Genomic DNA, 17522 nt, shown 5'->3' on the forward strand with positions numbered 1-17522 from the left:
AACCAAGCAGAACTTTTCTGAAAACAAAAGTACAATTTAGATGGAAAAATATTGGATATGTCAACTAGCTAATAAAACACAGGGAAAAATAATAAATTAGGGAATTCAGGCCACTTCCAGGCATTAAGGATAAAAATAAAGGACTAACACATATAATAGGAACTCCAGAAAGATATGATCATGAGGATGAGGGAGAAACAATACGAGAAGAAATAATGCCTAAGAGTTTCTCATAATGGATCAAATACACAAATTCTCAGCAGAAAAATAACAATCAGCCTCACACACATGTACATACACAGAGACTCATACAATTCAGTGAGATTTCAGACAAAGAGAAAGTCTCAAGCAGCCAGACAAGGAGGTATGGTGGATAAAGATGAGGGAACATGAAAAAGGAAGGATGACAGAAGGAGGAATAGGAGAAAGAAGTATTACAGAAAAGAATGGAGAAGAAAGAGAGAAAAGTCAAAAACTGCAAACAAGAAAGCCTCTCTTTCCTCAGGGGTAAATACAGGTTTGAGGATGCTTGTGCGCTGAATCCAAAATTGTAAACATTAAGTCTGAACAGGTTCGTGTGTTCCTATATTGATTGTGTCATCGACTCCTGACTGAACAAATTAAAATTCTTCTTGAGATAGGTCTCAGGACTCAGATACTGTGTTCCATCTATTATAACCTCATAAACATTTCCAAACACTTAGAGAAAAGTCACCATGAAGGAACATGAATAGAACACAAGAGATCCAGATGCCCAGGAACTTCAGATGTTACAGTTTTCAGATACTAATGCAAAACTATTACCCTGAAATGATTAAACAACAGGTATGGTAATAAAAATCACAAAGGAAACAATAATGGAATATTATTCAGCTTTAAAAAGGAAGAAAATTCTGGCATATGCTACCACAGGGATAAATTTTGTGCTAAGTGCAATAAGCAAGTCACATATAGATATTGTATGATTCCTCTGTGAGGTACCCAGAGTCATCAAGTTCAAAGATGGTGTCAGCTGCTGAGGGACAGGGGACTTTAATGACTTTAACATTTTGCTTTTGCAAGATGAAGCATTCTGGAGATTGGCTGCACAAGTTAAATGCATTTAACACAAGTGAACTAACTATATACTTAAAATGGCTTAAAGATGCTAAATTTTATTTTGTGTTTATTTTACCACAATTAAAAATATTTTTTAAAAAACCACAAAGTGTAAGATGTTATAAAAGCGATTAAGCAGATTTAAAGACTAACAAATAAAATTTGTGAAACTTTATTTATTTTTAATGTAGTAAATTAAAAATTTTGTTTGTGAGGATCAAACCCAGTACCTCACATGTGCTATGCCAGTGCTCTACCACTAAGCCACAACTCCAGCCCCTGAAAAAAATTTTTGACAAAAAGAATTTTAAATGCAATATATGAGATAAATATCCTATTAGATACTTCTAAAAACATTATTATTTTTAAAAGCAAAGTGAAGAAATTATACAAACTCTAATACAAGCAGAAGGAAAATACAGGAGAAGCTAAGTGACAAAAAAAATACAAGAAGTTCCAAATGAGACTTATAAGAATTTCAAAGGGGAAGAACTGAGGAGAGGCAAAGAATGGAGACAAGGCAGTGTTCAAATAATTAATTGCAGAAATTTTCCTAGAATTGATGAAAGACATGAATTCATTGATTTAGGACACACAGAATATGCCAAGAAGAATGCATACAAAGAAATACACACCTAGACATATTAAAATAAAACTGCAGATGTCTAAAGACAAGAGAATATCTCAAAGCAATAAAAAAATGGCATACCTCTCTACACAGAGCAACAGTTAAATTGTTTACAGACTTTTCATCTCTTGTATATTTCTGGCTTAGGAATAAGAACACCAATACAACCATTTTGAAAAACAATTCACCATTATCTAGAAAAGTTGAAAACACACATACATTACTACTCAGCAATCAGAATCCTTAAAAATAAATAAATACATAAAAGACCACTACCACAAACTTGGACATGTGTACCAAGAGACAGGTACAAGAGTGTAATCACCCCAAACTGAAAACAACCCAAAGGGATAAAGAATTGTGATTTATTCATAAGATGGAATATTATTAGCATTGAAAAATCACTTTGAGTAATTCTCACAAACATAATGTTAAGTAAAAATTACCATGACATTAATCATATGAGGTTCAAAACTATGTAAAGATAAATGATGATTTAGGAGGAACTGGAGGAAGGGAAGGGGGTACAATCAAGGAATAAAACACAGGCAAAAGAATAATGTTGTAGTTCCTATGTTGGTTGTGTTTGTTTTTACTCTTTTTTAAAAATATTTTTTCATTGTAGATGGACACCTTTTATTTATTTATTTATTTTTATGTGGTGTTGAGGATTGAAGCCAGTGTTTCACATGTGCTAGGCAAGTGCTCTATCACTGAGCTACGACCCCAGCCTTTGTTTTTATTCTTTTTACTTTACATATATGTTATTTTCATTTTTTAAAATGAGTTAACACATTACTATTTAATTATAACAATAACCCTATGAATGATATACTTTTTTATTCCATTTTTTATAGGGGAAACTGAAGTACAGAAAGAGTAACTTGCCCAAAGTTTCAGGCTAGCAAGTGGCAGACCCAAGACCAGAATCTATACAATCTGTTTCTATAACTAGTGCTCTTGACTATAGTGTTATTCTCTCTTTTGCACATATATAATATTCTACTTTAAGAGAAAAGAAAAAAAGTTTAAAAAGAGAAAATTGCTTGGCATTTACACTCCAGGAACTGATGTCATTAAACTTCAGCAAAAAAGATAAATACATGTGTTAGTATAATGGGAAATAAACATCCAAAAGCTAATATTATTTTGCCCATGTTATTTTTATTCTCATCACATTTTTCTTCATTTTCCAAATTGTTTTCAATGAACACATATTAGTTTAATACTTGGGGAAAAATAAAACTATTTAAAAAGACTCTTGTCTTTAGCTTTTTGTTTTGTTTTGTTTTAATTGCATATCATACATCACTTGGTAAATTGCAGGGGAAGTCTTATTGCATCTTGCCTGAAAGATAAAAGAAACTATGAGTGTTACTGGGTTCCAGAAAAGGGCTTTTGTATCCAAAGGCAAATAGTGTTTTAAATTTCAGTGAAAAAGAGAGAGAGAGAGAGATTGAGAATTAAGAGGCTGATAAAGACTTGTTTCTGACTGGTCTTGCTTCAGGGCAATCCCAGCCCCTTTCTACAGTAGCAAAGTACCCAGGGCTTCTCTGCCTACAGTCACCAAGCTAACTACAGAGAGACATAGAGGGAATTTTATGCAATAATCAAGAAATAGACTCACAAAACAAAGACATCAGTTGCCTGATTATCAAATTCAGAAAAACAGGCTTTATAGAGTGTAAGGTTCCTGCTGACATTCAGGAAGCTTCAGTGGCCCTGAAGGGGAGCACAGAATCCGCTGACTATGTGGTGCTGAGCCCACAGGGTCCTTCAGAGCCGCATCTGTTGGCTTTTCTGAGCAGGGGAAAGAATGCATTTCTGGAAAGTAGAGCTTTTTGTAAAGTGAGAAAACACTCTTTAGAAGCAGATTATGTTAGAGTTTGTTAGTGTTATTCAATCACAAAACACTAACTGAAAGAAAGGGCAATTCATAGAGATACTGGGTCAGTTCTGGGGTGCACTTACCAGTGGTGAACCTCAGATTTAAGCAAAGCAGGAATGACAGGCTAAAGCTTTAATAACATTTGCCTTAGCAACTATATAGACCCAAATAAAAAAATATACCAGTTCTGTAACAACCAGAAGAGCACAGCGGACATCTCTCATCACCTGCTCCCCTTCTTTCATTTCAGTAGTTTGTGAAGTAGAGTGAATCATTAACCTTCTGGAGCTTTGGTTCACAGCTTATAAGATGGACATAATCATACTTGCCTCACAGCACTGTTGTGAAGACAAGGTGAGGCAGTAGAAGGAGTGCCCAGCATAATATCCCTGCAGATGTTTCTTCCATTCCTGCCCCTTCTACTCAACTCATGGAGCTGCAAGTCACAATGTGCACACACACACACACAGACACACACAGGCTATGCCTTCTCAGAATGACGCAACCTAGGAAGATACCTTGTCTGGCTCAGGGCCTACAAAATAAAGATTAACAATCCAAACACATTAAAGTGAGGACTGGGAGTTAGTTTTCACTTCAGAGTTCGTTTCAAAATAACAAATTACAACATAGTAATTGGAAAGGAACCTGCTAATGAATATACATAAAGATGGTTAACCAGAAATAAAGACAAAAGCTGCCTTTTCTTGTCACATTAAAGTGCAAACAAACAAGACAAGGAGGAGGCAGCAGGAGATCTAAAGTAAAACTTCCATTTCAGGGATGAGGACAAGGAGTTAGATGCCCAGCATCAGATAGACAGAGACTCAGGGGTACACAGTTCCTGGGAATGCTAAGGAACATGGACTTGAATGGAGTCCCATCTTAAACATCCAAGGACAGTCATTTGCTCCCAGAGAATACAGCTAACTCTTATTTTCCTAGCCAAAGAAGTTTGAGAAATTTAAATAAAATATCTAGAATTAGAACTAAAAATATTTATTTTCAATGAAGTACAGTCATTCTTCATTAAATTTGGTTTATGTCAAAGATGACCATGCCATCATTCTTGGGTCAATAAACCGGAGATGCCTCATTCACTGCTTCATTGTTTTATGTAGGGTGTGTGTGTGCCTGGGCTTTATTTCTGCATTTTGTTGAAGTTTGAGTGGGGTAACTGAATTCCTAATTCTGAAAAGTAAACACTTCATGATCCACTACTATAGGTTGGGGTATGAACAGGCACCAAAAAAAAAAAAAAAGCTGGACTGGGGAGAAGGAAAGCTTTTATATCCACATGATCTGAAACTTCAAAATGACTAGACTGTATTTTAACTTTTAAAAACCTGAAAGTAACTAACAAATCTATCAGAACTGCTGGAGACCACTTCAAAGTAAAAGAGATTTGACAGAGAGATTTGAAGGCAATGAGAAGAGTAAAAATTTTTGAAAACCTTTCATGTTTGTACCTCAGAGGCTTAAACTGTCCTCAGATTGTAGCATTTCTCCAACTTTAAAAGCATATGTGAATGCCCAGGAGCTTGCTAAAACACACATTCTGATTCAAGAGGTCTGGGGCACAATCTGAGATTCTGGGTTCCGCTTTTTTTTTTGGTGCCAGGTATTGAACAGGGCCTCCTTGCCCATGTTTGACAAGTACTCTACCACTGAGCTACATGCTAGATTTTAGTTTTTGTGTCTGACGTACGTTTACCACATTAGGATTTGGAGGCATATCCCTTAAACTCAGTTTTATTGTTTGACAGATACCAGCTAGCTCTAGGTATCTTATTGACCATTCTAAGGCAGAAATTAAACAACACTCCAAAGTGCTTTGTTAGCAGCAAAGAACACAGAATAGCAGTGTCATTACCATCACTGAAAGGACCGTGCCTGATAAATGACTTGCCGAAGATCCTACGTGAGAGGCAGAACTAGGCTTACCTGGTCTGAAGCAAATGCTTTGCACTTCAACTTGTTGCTACTTAAAGGAGATATGAGGACCAGATCATTTATTTCCATCCGTGTTGTCAAAATTCATTTCCAAAAGACATGTACCTTTCTGTCTCAATGAATACGTAACATTGAAAATGCTCATTTGGAGATTATTCAAGCACATGTATTTCCTGAGTGGGTGCAGAGGTCACCGTGACTATAGTAGTGCTCTTGATGCCCCCAGGAAAGATCATAACACTCAGTATACACACGGCCTGCACAACACCATCATCAACTAGGAAAGTGAAAGGAAGTCTAGTGCAAATTCACAACCACAAGGGAGAATTCCAGAAGTGGGGCAGAGCCATGTGGAATCAAATAGAGGCTTCATAGTGGGAAAGCATGTGCTTTCAGGTGTCTGAAAGAAGACAAGGGTTGAGGGAGTTTGAAGAACATCAAGTCCAATATTGAGCAAAATCCTGAGAGTAGCCTCAAATGAATTAGGCCTTGTGATGGTACCCACAATGCTAATCAGTACTGTATTTAATACCCAGATCAAGATAATTTTATATCTTAGAACACTAAAGCCTACCCCGCTGATACAGTACTCGAACTTGATAATCAGGAAGGAGTCCTGGAAGACCAGGGTAATGACTGAGAACTTTATCTCTCCTAGACAAAGCCACTTGAAGAATTTTAGCTTGGCAATGATAGAAAGAAGAAAATTGGGCATTTGAATGGAATGTATTGGGGAGAACACTGGAAGCATGGGAATCAGAATATCTTTAAAATTTATTCTTCTACTAGTGAACCCATTTAATCAAATGAAATCATAAATCACAAGTATATCTATGTTAACAGAGAGAGAGAGAATAGGAAAGCATGGTTGTTTTAGATCCAGGTATACTGGGGCCCTGAGTCTGGCTGGAGTGAACCCTCAGGTTTGCTAAATTTCTTTGAAAGAACATCACTGTACCGTGATAAGCAGCTATGTTAAGAAGCAGGAACTAAATGCAAAGGAAACCAGTACAGATGTGGTTTTCTGAGGGAAGAACAGATCATTTGTGGCTTCAATAGAACGAGATATGGGCACTGGGTTCCAATCCCACGCTCTTTTGTCTATGTCAGGTTCCCTACTGCTACTATCTGACAAGACATGCCAAAGAGAAAATGCAAAATCCAATATATCTCTTAGTAATTTAGAAACTTCTTAGTGGCTTCCTGTTTCTTCTGACACTAAGGTCTTAAAAGAACATTTAGTCCAAAAGCCTAGCTCCATATCCATTCTTTAATCTTATCTCTAAGCAATTAGTCAATTGAAAAATAATTTGTTCTTCAAAGTTCTAGACTTCCTCCTGTTGTTCCAAAGCCTTCATAGTAATACTCATATAGTATTTCAACAGTGTAATCACAAGATTAAAGTAACAAAAGAGCTTACGTTGGGCAGAAATAAATGGTTCAGGATGGTAAGATTTAATTTATTTTTATGTAGAATATGAAACTATGCAAACAGTAAAATTGAAAATTCTGATAATACTTAACAAATTCTAAAATGTACATAAAGATACCTATTCAATGAAAAATATAAAAAAAAAAGAAAAATATATTTGTTAGATTTTCAGAAAAGCATATACCAGGTATATTTAGATACAAAGATACTATGAGAAACTTAGTTATAAGAAAACGAAATGTGGGTAATAGTAATTATTTTAGTCCATTTTTCAAAACAAAATACATGTTTTGGAGTTCCAAGGAAGCCTCATTACTGAATCCCAGAATCACAGAGTCTAAAGTTCTTCTTGGATTTCCTGGGAAGCATCTCAGTCACTCAGGATTAAAGGTTGTCCTTTTTTTTTTTTTTAAGTTGTATTAGTATATATCCCACAAGTTCCTTCTTGGTTCAAGAAGAGAGGACTTCCCTTGATTGGAAACCAATAATCCTCCTCCTTTAATTATCCATTTCCTCTCATTCTGTCCTCTGAAACATAACAAAAAGAAATGTCCAATATGCTCCTCACAAAAGGCCTCCACTTACTTTTGGACAGAAGCAGTTATGCCTCAGTTTTCTTTTCTTTAATCATCTGGCCTTTTAACTTGTACCAACAGGACTTCCTTTTCATCTCCTTTAGGTTCCCTTTAGAACTTTAGGCTCCCTTTGGAACACAGCCTAATTTCTCCACATACTTCATTAAAGTGGACTAACAGTATAGAGAATTATACAAACTGCAGGTGATGAGTCTTTTATTAACCTCCATACTTTAAAAAATTAAACTCTGTAATAAAACACTAAAATGTGTTCTATATTGTAACCTTGGTCAGAAGTAGTACACTATTTATGGAGTATTTATAGGCAATTACTGGCGATTATAATAATAGCTATAATGTAATAAATATTTCCTATATGCCAGGCTCTGAATACATTGCTATCAATGACTCCAAAAGGTAAGTATTATTATCCCCATTTTTTTTTTTTTTTTTTTACAGGAAGGGCCTGGACTACATTGTCATAGATCTCGATTATGATTCCAGAGCTAGCAACAAGTGCTGTGAAGACACATAATCACATACTTGTATGCTCTTGTACTATATGGTCCAGGTATGGTGACTGCTACGGCTCAGGATTTCCTAGCACCAAACACTGAGATGAACATTTGCATGAAGGAATTTTGCTGGCAAGTGCTCTTGGGTTCAACATCTGTGGGGGAGTGCCCAAGGTAGGGCTAGGAAGTAGGAGAAGTTGTATTGTGGTAGTCACAACAAAAGCCATAGCAGACCCTTCAGGTCCTCTCGTTGTATCCCCAATTTCACCAGTTGTTGAATGCATGCTGCCCAGGGCAGACTGAGTGAGGCAGCTCTCTTTAGTTGAAGACTGAGGACAATCTCCAAAAGGAAGAATCCACTTGTGAAAGGTGGACTGTCAACACCTCCAGTCCAGGAAGAGCAAGGGCAAGGGATCTGGATGGTACATAAAGCTCCACTGCAGTGACTCAGCTTAGGAAGTCACTCTACATACCTCCTTATGGTTTTGTAAATTACAAATCTTAAAGTCAAATTTAAGATTGAGAGAAGAAAAGAGCTACAAATACTGCTTTGACTTATGTGTAGGACAAGAGGAATCTCTCCCTTTTCAGCCTCTCCTAGCCTCTTCTGTCTCTCTTTATCTCATTTTTTGCAGAGGTGTACCAGGGATTGAACTCAGGAGCACTCCACCACCGAGCCACATCCCCGCCCCTATTTTGTATTTTATTTAGACAGGGACTCATTGAGTCGCTTAGCACCTCGCTTTTGCTGAGGCTGGCTTCGAACTCGCAATCTTCCAGGCTCCGCCTCCCGGGCTGCTGGGATTACACGTGTGGGCCACTGCACCCAGTTCTTTGTCTCTTTTCTGTATCACATTCTCTATGTGATATGCACATATTAATATGATGATTCTAAATAAAACATGAAAATCCTGATGGTACAGAGGGGAACACAAGAGGAGAACTATTTTTTAAATCCTAAATCTTTCCTTATGGATTTCATTTTATAAACGATATTAAAATGTGATTACCTGAGGATGGTTCTTACCCAAAATAAATAGCACTAACACTTACACTATTGATTAGGAAGAGGGAATTCTATTACTGTTTTTTCATTTGTTAATGAGAACAACCAATTTTTTTAAGTTTAAGAAAAAAGTATTTATTGTTTCTTTATATCTACTTATTTATTGTGTAGAAGCTTTTAAAAAGCTAAAAAGTCAACAACTAGCAAGAACGGTTTATTAGGTCTTGAATTTGAAATAGATCCTCAGGGTATAATGAATTCAGCTTATATTCTGGGAAAATGTGAAGAGTCATTAATTCATATTATGTGACTTGCTATTCCATCAACTAATGCAAAAATAAATCCACTCGTCACCATCCTCATTTTAACACAAGCAGCAAGATATTAGTGCAGTCACTGGGGTTCAAAAGTTAATAATAAAACTGAATCAAGAATAATTTCAAAAGTACCCCAACAACAAAAGGCCGGAGAGAGTAAAAATTCAAATGCAGCAGGACCTTATCTGATTAAACACCCATCGTCATTGTCCTCCACCAAACTGACCTGCAAACTGCTGACGGGAAGTCTAGGACCTCTATGGTGGGATTGAATTTGTACCAATACTTTGTGTGTCAGCATTTCCTCTCCTCTTTCTTTTTAAAATCCCACACTACAGAAGGGCACAGGGTGACACATTTTACTGCTAAATATGATTCGAGGCTGTTGGAATACTGCCCACTCCAAAGTGTCACCCTAACAACTTCCCCGTGGCTTCTGCTTTCTAATAGAAATTTTCTTCATACAACCTTCCTCTAGCAGAATCCACAGGGTAGGAGGACAGCAGGAATGATTTTCCCCAACTCTAAATACTTTGAAGTGGCAACTTCAAAGCTAACAGAAACTCCATGCATTGTTTTGTTTGCATAAGGGTACTTGTAACGTGCACCGGGATAGAAAATGGACAGGACGCAGCCACCCCCTACCACTCCATCCTGCTCTTCTCCCCTGGTAAGACAGTTCAGAAGGCACCAGCTGACAGTGGTGAAAGCTGACCACCAACTCCCTTCCTTAGCCACCACATCTTGTGCTTACAGTCTGCAATCGTTTCCAAATCTGTTCACCCTTGCTTGTACTGTCCTGCCCAATGCATCCAAGCAACGCAGAGGGCAAACCTTTAGCACGTGTCAGACAGAGTTTCCCCATAGCGCTCATCTTTATCCATGATATGCTCTTCCACTGCCGATTTCATAAACGAAAGTTGCCGAGGATCTTGTGTTTTGGAGACATCAAATGTGTATGTGTTTATTACACAGAGAATATGAGACATAAAAAGAGACATGGAGGCACAGAGAGAAAAACAAAGAAAGAAGGATGCAAAGAAAAAGAGTCAAACAGGGAGAAATATTCCTTGTTCCCTGCACAGAAGTGAGTGGAAGCTCCTTTTGTTCCTGGTAGCTTTCGGGATGAGTGAATCATGTTTTCGACACGCACTCTGATGACTTACAGCCCACTAGTTTCACAGCAGAGACTGACCATTCTGTGAATTTCAAGAACAATTCATTGTCTTCCAGACCACCTACAACTTGCATGCATGTGCCGTCATTCTAAATTATACCAACTCAGCATTTCCACACATTCATTGTCTATACATAAAATTCACAGCAGATTGCGGCATAATTGACCGAATCAGAAATATCTTCTGGTTAAAAGTGTCGGTTTTACACTCATTGCTGAGGGTCTTTTTTTTTTTTTTTTAAACTGGAATTTAAACACAGGTGATTTGATTCTAATCCTTCATTTTAGTGTTAGGACTACTATAGAGAAGTAAAGAGTATAAAAAAACAAAATTAATATTAAAAATGTATAAAAATTGAATATAATAAAACATTAATTGCTGCCTCAAGTATTAAAGAAAATTTGTTTGTTGAACCTAGCATGATTAACCAAAGCAACTATCATCCATGTGAACTGATTAAAATAATTCAACTCCCTATTTTAACACAGAGATGACTCCACAGTTCAATAACGATTTGGGATGAGAGGGAAAAACTTAAGCAGTGGAAAGGCCAGGGTGAGCTTCAAGAGACCAGGACTTTGCTTCTAGCTCTCAATATTAAACTTGATTTTGCTTCTGATTAATTTTCTTGTGTATGAAATGAAAGTGACAGATTAGTTGATCTTTAAAGTTCCTGGAAGAATGGTAATAAAGTAGACTAAAAAGTGTAAAACAGGAGGGTTTTATAATTTTCCAGCAGGTCCTCAGGAAAAAAGTCATTAAGCCAATTAAGACCATCGTAATCAAATAAAATTCACTCAGAGTAGTGCTATTGTGTTATTTGAATTTAAAATTTTTACCCATGACATTCCCTCCAAGACAGCTCTGAGTAATGAATTTCAAAAGTCTAGCTCGGGTGGATTTGCTCTCAAACAGTACAGCCTCTGTTGCAATAGACCCGCTCACCATGTGTCAGGGTAGCCCACTGGGAACACCCTGGGGTGGGGGGCTGACATGGCCCACTGAAGAATGCAAGAAAGACCCTGCTCAGTCTCCCATAAGCAATATTTAAATACTGGGCAACGCGAAAGAACTGAGGGATTGAAAGGAAACATGATTAATACAGAAAAAGAATTATACTTTGGAAAGAAAAGCACTTAACTAATTTCTGTAGCTATTGTAAAATTATAGTTCCATACTTTGGCACTGACTTCTAACTCTCCTAAATTACTAAAATACTGCTTTAAATACCCTTTTATAAAAAAGTCACCTTATTTGTCCCTAGGAGGAAACATTCTAATTTACTATGCCAAGAAAATAAGACCAGAAATTACACATACAAATGAAACAGTAAACAAAAGGTTTTGCTTGTTTGTATGGTTGGTTGGTTATTTTTGAGACAGTATCTCCCTATGTTGCCTAGGCTGGTCTTGAACTCATGGGCTCACCATAAGTTGGGAATGATCTTCCCAACCCAGCCTCCCCAGAACTGGGACTTTACGTCCCCAGCTAACAAATAATGTTAAACTAGAAACTAATTATGTGACGAGTTGTGTCTCAATTGTATGAATGAGTAATACTTCAGTACAATACTTCAGGCTTAAGTACAAATTCCAATTTACGCTTTTAAAAGGATTTATAGTTATCACCTACAACTCCTAGGTCAATGTTTCTAGATGGGATTCCTCTCCTTCCCTCTGCCTGACACAGCTGCCTGGTGGAAATTTCTACCCAGATATCCAATATACACCCCATAGTCCTTCCTTTCCCAGGAATAAATCTTCTTTCCTCCACAATTCCATCTATGGCATCATCATGCTCTTAGTCACCCCAGAATCACACAATCCCCAAATCAGGGTATTCTATCATGTTCATCTCCCCATCTCTTCCATGTTCCTCCTTCCTCTACCCAAAATCTAGTCCTCCTACCTATTCTCCAGATGATTACAAAACAAATCTCTCCCTCCCTCTTTCAATCCTGCTCACCTCCACTTCATTCTCTGTGTTCACTCATGGATAAGGTGCCCAAAATGCTCAAGACTCTCAGCCTAATGCCCCTCAGTGCTTCAGGGCTTCCTGCCCCCACCGTACACACACACACACACACACACACACACACACACACACACGCACAGACACACACGCACCCGCGTGCGCGCGCACACGCACCATACCTTATGGTTTAACAACCCTACACAACTTACTGCTTTGAGTGTGGGTTTCACACCCTGTCCCACTGCTCCTGCCCACCCCACCCTGATCTTTACCCTGCTCATTTCTATCCATTTTCAAGAGCCATTTCAGGGCCCATCTTCTCCAGGAAGCCTGCTTTAACATGCACAGTTCTCCTGCACCAGCCTGCAACAGATGCTTTACTCACTCCTTAATGCACCCTCAGTACACCCGTGCCATACTGGGGTTGGTCACTTCTATTGATAGGTTTGCCTCTTAACATTTTGACAGCTACTCCTCAAAGGCAAGGACTTGTTACCTTTGCTTCTTGGAAGCCTAGCAAAGTTTACTGAACCGAACTGAAAATGATCTATGGGGGAGAACAGATTAGAGGACATAAGAGTATTTAAGAGGATTATACATTTTTGGGAATAGTATCAATTGTTTTTTCACACTTATGCAAGTAATACTCCATGGTTTACAAAGTAAATTGATTTAAGTTATATTATTTGATTTTTTTTTTTTTTTTTTTTTTTTGCGGAGCTGGGGATCGAACTCAGGGCCTTGTGCTTGTGGAGGCAAGTACTCTACCAGCTGAGTTATCTCCCCAACCCTATTATTTGATTCTTAAAGCCATATTATAAGGCAGGATAAGGCAGCTATGCTGACATAGGCCATAAGTATGTATTTTCTTGGAGAAATATTATCGATATTTTAAAGGGATGTATGCATTGCATGTATGTGTGCTGGTGTTCTCAAATATAACTCTAAGTCAGAGTTCCACTTCAAATTGATTGATTTTTCTTCATAACTACTACATTTTTTTTCCCTCAAAAATAAAAATTCTCAATTACTTATAGAGAATTTTCAGCAACTTGTTCCTTTTATTCGTTCTTCAGGGAAGTGGGTTTTGGAAAATAGACCAGCTAATTCCGACTTCTAAAAACAAAGAGAGAACTAGTCCCCTCTCACCTTCAGAAGATCCTCTGGGCCAAGAGCCTCCCAAAAGTTTTCCTGCTTTCCAAAGCCGTCCTGTTCCCAGGATGATGCCAACAGCTGAAAGCAGCTTCAGCAAACAGGGTTAAAGGGTTCCGAGGAAAAATATCAGAGATTCCTAAAAAGGAAACACACACACAACAATGTAAATTGCTTTGAGTTGGTTAATTCTCTTCAACTGAAATTTCATTTTACTATTCCACTAAAACTGACAAAGGGAACTTAATACAAATGAAATTCACAATCAATTTAACCAAGCATTATTGTACTTAAGAACATCAATATGTCTTAAGACACTAAGCAATTCAAGGGCAAAAGGTAATGAAAAAAGGTAACATAATTCCAATTACATTTCTGAGAGGGAGAGAAGTCTGTATTTCCCCCAAATAGCACGAAACAACTGTGCACACAAATTAAAAAAAAAAAAAAAAAAAAGGCACTTGATCTCATTCAACTCTGATACTTCATGGGAATACACTGTGTTTTACAATCACATCAACACACAGGCTGTGTCTGGGAAGAATCTAATACAGGCTGAAAAGAACAAACAATGAAGAACTTAATATTTGATCAAGGTTGACGATGTCAGAGAGGAACTCAGCAATGCAATTACATTTTAGAGGTGGCTTTGAAGGCAGTGAGAAAAGAAGGCATCTGGGAATAAAGGGGTTGCTGAACATACAATTGTTAGAAGAAGAAAAAAGCACAAGGTGAAGGTAGAACTCTGCAGAATGAAACCTTAATTAAATGGAAGCCAACAAACAGAAGTGCTTGAATAGTGTTTATTTAATACCTCACTTTTATGAGAAAGGGTAAAAACCACAGAGAGGATTGTTCAGAAAGCTTCTGCTACACCAGAACATAAGATCAGTTGCAATGAGAAGAGCAGAAGATGAAAGTTCTAGACCTGCCTCCACCACTAACAGTATGACCTTGGTCTTGCTAAATGTTTCTCAGCCCTCCTATGCATTAGCATCCCCAGTAGAGCTTTTAAAAAACATCCACAGCAGGACTTCATTCCAACCAAATAAGTCTGTGAGGGTAGGATGGCTCCCAAGAATCAGTGGTTTTTCAAAAGAAAGTCAGAAAAAATGTTCTTTGATGACTCCTATAACCCTCTGTCTTTTCTACATTATAGTACTTGATAACTCATTTGTTGTAAAACAGATACACTTAAATTAATAGTGTCCAAAATTTTAAAAATCTATAAAATTGATTCCCAGTTTTCAAGAAGAAGGAACTGAGCGGGGAGAGGAACACTGACATATCCAAATAAAATAGCAACACCAAGATGGAGTCCAGTCTGGGGAGAACAAAGTCAGATGGTAAGCTGGGGCTAGACACAACTCTGTTCCGGGCTGGGATGGGTAAGATCAGAAGACAGAGCCACCCACTATCTAGGGACTGAGGACGCTCTTAGCTCTCTGGGCAGAGGAGAGTATACTAACCTCCCCAATAAAAAGGAACAACAACAAAAAAGTCTAAGAAACCAAGTTACTGAACATTTTGTATGAGCTAATTGGTGTGCCAAGAATATCCTTGAAAGAACTCACAGACGTAGATACTATCATGTGCCCTTTATAAATGAGGAAACTGAGACCAAATGAGATTACTCTTGTCTCAAAAATGGTAGTTCTAGAATTTTAAGAAAGCTAATCTCCCCTTACCAAGCACTGCTTTAGGGCAACACAGTTGCCAGGCAGATTGAAGGCAGATCACTCTGCCCTGGAGCCTATTTGTCTTTTTTATGTTAACACATTCTGAAGTTGAAAAGTGAAAACGGAAGCATCCTGGTCTCCCTGGTGCTTTTCAGATTTTGTCTGAGTAAATAATTTCTGTTACTTGACAGAAGGTTAACATTTTATGGAATGATTTTTATTCTCAACTACATACACACTTCCAAATTAGCAGAGGTTGAATGTGAAGATTTAATTATACTGTACTGGAGAACCTTATCTCAGACAAGTATCAGAAGAGTCATCACTGAAATCTGCTCTAAATGACTCAGTCTATCTGACATTTGAGTTTAAATGACTGAAATCTCTAGAATATCATTTACAATATGGGAAAAAATTTCCAAACATGATTACATTCCTCCTCAATCATCTTAAAGAAGTATTCATGTTGCAGTTTGCTGCTCCATTACATTCCCATTATGTAAGTTATTTCTTTTTTTTAAAATACCATTGTTATTGTAATAAAATCTAATTTACAAATATTTCACATTTGAAATATATTTTATTTAAGAAACTAATGCAAAAGCATTACTGTTTCTGACACCTTAGGCATATCCTAATTATACCGCGTAAGAATTAACTTCATGACTCACTTTAAGAATAATGTGAAAAAAGGAATAATGTAAAAATATGGTTTTAATTAGATACCTCTGGGAAGAAACGCAACAGTATTGATAAAAATCAAAATAAAATTTGAGGAGATGAAAGGAGCCTGGAGGGTCACTGAATCTGCAGGCCCACTCTGTGTTTAGGAATTCTTCTTGTAACTTCACTCATTGATTCCAATTCTGGCCCAAGGAGTCACATCTGGATTTGCATTTAATGCACACTTCCCCAACCATAGCACACTATTCAGAAACACAGGGAAAAGCTGTGTTTTAGCAGAGGCCAATGATTGGATCAGGTGTTAGTACTTCTGGTGGAGGACCCATATGCCAAATCGATCAAACTAGCTTTGGAGGAATTTGGATAGGATATTGGGAGTCATAGGGGAATCTACTGAAAAGGCAGAGATAAGTAGAAAAGCCAGAAGAGCAACTATAATGGGAAATAGTCCCTGAGGTTACGTTGGACCCTGACAACTTCCTACTTTTCAGATCCCAGCAGGGGAACGATGTGGTAAGTCCCTCCTCCTTAGGGTGTCCTACATGCATCTCTCTGATGATTAACATTTCCTTATCTCTTTATAGGTTAGAACCAAGTGAAGACTTATTTTCACCTGACTAATATTTCACATTCTTAGGTTTGGGGTATAAACCTGTCCAAATTTTTAATGTCTCAATTTTGCCCTTACAAAATATTTATTATGTCTTTCACCTTCACATCATCTGCAAATCAGACAAGCCGTCTAGAATAACATTCATGCTACAGTGGTATAAGAGTGATAAAAACCAAAGTGTTAATAAATAAAAATAGACTTATTTTAGTGTCTTGGTTGTTATTGAAAATTAATAATTACCAATATTCCAAATTGATTGCAAATAATCCTGATGATACAAAAAGCTACATAAATTGGCATGGCCAAGCAATTATATTGACAAAGGTTTTAACACATGCTGGTTAAAGATCGCAAAACCATAAAAATCAGGTTTTAGAAGCAATAGAGAAAATGGACCATAGTTGAGATAATTGGCTACATGAACTTTATAGTCAGAGTAATTACCTGTGCAGTGGACCAAGAAGTTATGTTTGAGAAACATATTGCAAAAACAGAGCCAAGTTCGCTTCAACCTTCCCTGAGGCGATCATGGAAATTAGCAGAATCTGTCATTTTAGGTCATCTGGTATAGGCCTGCCAAAGTGAAATTGTTTTCCAAAGAAGATCTCAACTGCTTTGTCTAATTTAGCTGTTCAGTAAGCCTCATGGGATCTCTCATTACAGCCAAAAGCCCCATACTGAAGGACTTTTTAAGTTCTTGTGTCTGCTTTTCTTAGTTTTTCTGTCTCCATCATTACGTCAGATTGTCAAGCTGCCCCTTCTCAGGTGGTCAGTGCCCCTGCCCAGAGAAACTGAACCCATTCTCTCTGCTTTAACTGGAATCTCCTCAT

The 17522-nt window shown here is 37.4% G+C and overlaps 1 protein-coding gene across 27 annotated transcripts in view; it reads right to left on the reverse strand.

The window, feature by feature from the left end:
• The window catches only part of NRCAM (neuronal cell adhesion molecule), a 277700-nt gene that overhangs the window by 206943 nt on the left and 53235 nt on the right, over window positions 1–17522 (reverse strand). For all 27 annotated transcript variants that reach the window (XM_079149978.1, XM_079149990.1, XM_079149972.1 and 24 more), the window contains exon 2: window positions 13714–13855. The gene's annotated coding sequence lies outside the window, so the exon portion shown is untranslated. The remainder of the gene's footprint in view (window positions 1–13713; window positions 13856–17522) is intronic.

Source organism: Sciurus vulgaris, assembly GCF_902686455.1.
Source record: "Sciurus vulgaris genome assembly, chromosome: 8".
NCBI lineage: Eukaryota > Metazoa > Chordata > Mammalia > Rodentia > Sciuridae > Sciurus > Sciurus vulgaris.